We start from the raw sequence: 5,122 nt of genomic DNA, 5'->3' as shown, positions 1-5,122 counted from the left end.
CGGGCGATGGTGGAAGTGGAGGCGTCCATCATGGCCTGCAGTAAGCACTGTCGATTGGTCAGGTGGGCAATATGGGACTCCAAGTCAGTTATGCCTCTTGCCCAAACCTCCTATTCCTACACCCCCTGACGCTGGGCCTGAGCCACGAGTGCTCTACGTCAACCCCCAGGTCCGCCTGTAGCAGATTCTCCAAGCGCATCAGGCGTGACTCCAAACGAAGGAGCCTCATCAGGCAACGCGTGGCAAGGTAGGATTCGCCCAACCGCCTAATGTCAGCCATGCGATCTAAGAGAGACTATTTGAAAGCAACGTAAGTCCCTAAACCAAGGGTGACGATGGAGATTACTTGCTTGGTAGCATTCTCCAACTCATTAACGCGGGCCTGCATAGAGAGGGAGATTGGAGGAGTAGGCTCCTGACCAGGAGCAAGTGCGGCAATAGGAAGGATATCAGGGACAAACCCTATTTTCGGCTGGGGGGCAGACTGCGAAGTAGGTGTAGTCGCAGCTTTCCCCGGTTCATCATCAAAAACGAAGATGGGTTCAGGCCCTGGCTCCTTGACGGTCGGCGTCCCCTCTCGAGTTGCTCAACACAACAAAGAGATTAAAGTCATGAGCTCATCTCGTTCATGTGGCCCTTAATTTGTCAGGTGGGTTAGAAATAGAAATACCTCTAGTAGCGACTGCGGCGTGGATCATTTTATAACCTAACGAGTAGTCCTTTGGCTTGTATTCTTGGCCTTTGGCTCAGCCTTGATTGGTTTGGGGGAGATAGAACCTACTGCCATAGCTCGGGTAGAGCACTCAGTCATAGTTGCCTCGGTTACTCGTGGCGGTTTGACTTCAACGACCACGAACGCCGCGACCCTCGGGATCCCAAATCAGCGGTTGAGATTAAAATGTGGAAGACAAGGCACCTCATCCCATCACATTTAACATGAACGACGTGCTCACGTCGCCTTAGTTGGCAAGCACGTAGGCCCATGGACGGACATGTGGCTCGACCACCCCAAACTCACCTGCGCTAGAGTTCGTCAACAGCCTGAACTCACCATACATCTAGAGTTTGCCTATGGCTTGAACTCACCATACATCTAGAGTTCGCCTACAGATTGAACTTTCCATACAGCTAGAGTTCGCCATCGCCATACAGTTAGAGTTCACCTACGGCCTAAACTCGCTTAATTCAAATCTGCCCGTGGCTTGATTCCCTCCGATTCAAGCTCGTTAATGGTCCGAGCTCGCCTACGGCGAATTTGCTAAGGAATATAAGTGCTGGATAATAAGAGGCAACAACAACACGGAGGAGTATATGCACAAACACATTAGGAAACCAAGAAAGTATAATTTTCGTCCATCAACCAGTTTTAAGACAATACATTCAAAAAAAGTTATGGTCCTACAGTCAGATAAGTCATAACATTACATCTGAAATAAAATTAGCCAAAATATCTGACTTAAAGCTGACCCTTGGTGTAACCTATGGTAATAGGAAATGGTTTAGTCTCTTCTTCTTTAGTTCTTACTCTAAGTGTTACTCTATCATACATATTTGTAATCACATCAATATATATACTAGATACATGTTTCTTTTCTAACACCTACCACATTACCTCTCTAGGTACTCTATCATAAGCTTTTTCTAGGTCGATAAAAATCATATGTAGATCCTTTCTCTTCTCTCTATATCTCTCCGTCAACCATCTCAAAATATGTATAGGTTCCATAGTTGACCTCCCAAGCATAACATCAAACTGATTTTCAAATATACATGTCTCTTTTCTTAGTCTTTTCTCAATTACCCTCTCCCAAAGTTTCATAGGATAACTCATGAGTTTTATACCTTGATAATTTGAACAACTTTGTATATCCCCTTTATTCTTATATATCGGTATCAAAATACTAATCCTCCACTCATCCGGCATTCTTTTCATCTCAATGATCTTATTAAATAGTTTAGTTTAACCATCCTAAGCATATATCTCCAAGACATTTCTAAACTTCAATAGGGATATCGTTCGGTCCTACGACTCGACCACTTTTTATTTTTTTTAGAGCATCTTTAACCTTGCTAATCCTAATTTTATGGCAATATCTATAGTTCCTATCATTCGCTATAGGGTCAAAATCTCTATTTTGCTCACTTGTTTGGTTATCATTAAACAATTGATAAAAGTAACCCCTCCACCTCTCTTTTATTTCCCCGTCGGTCACTAGAACTCTTTTGATCCTCACTTTTAATGCATCTAATATTACCCAAATCTCTACTTTTCCTTTCTCTAATCTTAGCTTATCCTTCCTTACTAGTTTATATTTTTCTAAGTTTTCTCTACTCCTACACTTTTGCCACTCTTTATATAAAGCTTTCTTCTCTCTAATAACATTTTGCACACTCTCATTCCACCACCAACTCTTCTTACTGTCTAATCTACAACCTTTAGATTCTCCTAGTATATCTTTAGCTACTTTCCTAATATAAGAAGACATGGTATTCTACATAATATTAGTCTCATTATCTATATTCCATATATCTTCTTTCGTTATCTTATCTTTAAAATGTATTACATTCTCTCCTTTTAAACTCTACCATTTAGTTCTTAGTCTTTTGTTCACGTTAGTTTTTCTACTCTACTTTTTAATAGATATATCTAAGACCATCAATCTATGTTGTGTACTTAAACTCTCTGTTGGTATAACTTTACAATCCTTACATATTAACATATCCGCCATTCTAGTAAGAAAAAAGTCTATTTGACTATTATTAAAACCACTTTGAAATGTTATTAAGTGTTCATCCCTTTTTCAAAAAAGTTTATTTGTTATTATCAAATCATGTGATATTGCAAACTTTAGAATTGATTTACCCATATCGTTCTTATCTCCATACCCGAAACCTTCATGTATACTCTTATATCCGTTATTATCCTTACCAACATGCCCATTAAGATCCCTTACTATAAGTAATTTTTCTCCAATGGGATTCCTTGTACTAATTCATCTAATCTATCCCAAATTTCACTTTTAGTACTCTCAAGCAAGCCTATTTGTAGTGCGTAAGTACTAATAATATTTATAACCTCTACACCTGAGACTACTTTTATTAGTATTATTCTATATCCAACTCTTCTTACATCTACAACACTTTCTTTTATTATACTATCTACAATAACTCCCACTCCATTCCTATTCTTCTCTTTTCCCGTGTACCAAAGTTTATATTTGGTCTTTTTAATTTCTCTAGATTTTTCACATATCCATTTAGTTTTTTTGTAAACAAATTATATTTATCTTTCTTCTAATCATAACAAACACTAATTCCATTGTCTTTCGATAAGTGTACATATATTCTAAGTAGCTAATCTAATTCTATTTTCTTATAAAAGTCTCCCACCATTTTCCCTCTTAGACCATTCTAGTCTATGCCTAATACTATTAGGTATCATATTAGAGGTGTGTAGATTCTTAGAACATCATTGCTTACTTGTCATTGCATCGGGGTGACATCAATGTAATGATTCGCTTCCTGGGGACGCCCTAGCAAACCACCCTTACTTACTTATCATTGCATCGGGGTAGGATCAATGCAGCGCGTCGCGGTAGGGATGCCCCAATGAGTATATAATATGATTCATTTTACATGTGGATCCGACTATATTTTATACTAACTATCGGTTACCTAACACAACCCTCCTCCTTTACCTTAGCTTGAGATAGGCAGTGCTGACAAACAACATTGGCAGAGTTTCAATATTTCCATCGACACGATAAAAAATATAAAGATATTTATTGAGGAATTTGGCATTAAAAATACTCCGACTATATTTTACGTTGGACTATATTTTACGCTGGCTGTCAGCTACCTAACACAGCCCTCCTCCTTTATCCTGGCTTGAGATAGGCAATACTGACAAACAACACTGGTGGAGTTTCGATGTCTCCATCGAAACGATAAAAAATATAAAAATATTTATTGAGTAATTTGGTATTAAAAATACTTAGTCTCCTATAAACACCATTTTATGAGGTTTGAAGATAGCAAGTTTTAGCATTTCTATGTCTTCATCTAAAATGGAGAACCTTTATCCTTGAAGATCATACATATCTGATTCAAAAGATTCTATATCTTCTCCTAATATGCTATTTTCTTTTTTTAATCATGTAGATCTTATGATATGCATATTTCTTTTCACTTTCTATGTTTGATCTGATGTTAATTCATAATATGAATTTTCAGATTGTATTTGGAGTTGATTTACCTCTAGAAGTTTCAATCCATACTCGGATATGTCTTCACCTATACTTATTCATTTGTATTTTGTCTTTTAGGACATTCATTTGCGTAGTGCTAACTTCTTGGCATATGAAATATATGCATTTGTTTTTTGAAATTCGGGGTTTAACAGTGTATTTTGATTTTTTTTTTTTTTTTCCTCGTGAGTTTTCCCCTTCTACAAATTTTTTCATTGAGAAAACTTCAGCTTTTTAAATTTATATGGTTTTGAAATTTCTTTTTGTAGTATTTTTTGCCTCTATAAGATTGTGTGCAACCATGCACTAAAGCATATCATAGAATTTTGTCACAACAAGATTGTCCAAACTTTAAGTTGCCTTTTGGTTTGATTAAAGGCCTTAGATATGTGACAATGTTGTTCTAGTCCCCTTAATATAAAGAGTTGAATCGCTCCACTAGATCTATCATTTTTAAGGATTTTTTTTTCAGATAAAGCATCTTCAAGAAGAGTATCCCATGGTTTAGGTAGTTTCTTAAAATTTTATTCTGTCTACCAATCCACTCATTGCTTATTTTCAAGCCGATAGACTAGTTTAATGTAATCTATTAGAACTCTTCTATATAGTAAATCTGATAAAGTCCTATTTGTTAGAGTTTTTTTTCCTACATCGGGGTCAAGTTTATCGAATGTTTGGCCACGAAGGTCTTTACAAAGTTGATTCATTAAAGTAGCCAAAGCATCTTATGGAGTCATGGTTTTTAATTTTTCTATATTCCGGCCCTTACTAATTTCTAATAGTTTTACCTAATTGGCACCCATTTTGTCAAACAGTGAAGTTATGTATTCTATGAACTCGAGGGTAGTCCATTCATAGAAGTGAGTTAACCCAAT

This window comes from Asparagus officinalis, chromosome 1 (genome assembly GCF_001876935.1).
Source record: "Asparagus officinalis chromosome 1, Aspof.V1, whole genome shotgun sequence".
NCBI classification, from domain to species: domain Eukaryota; kingdom Viridiplantae; phylum Streptophyta; class Magnoliopsida; order Asparagales; family Asparagaceae; genus Asparagus; species Asparagus officinalis.
Note: the sequence above shows the minus strand (reverse complement) of the source record.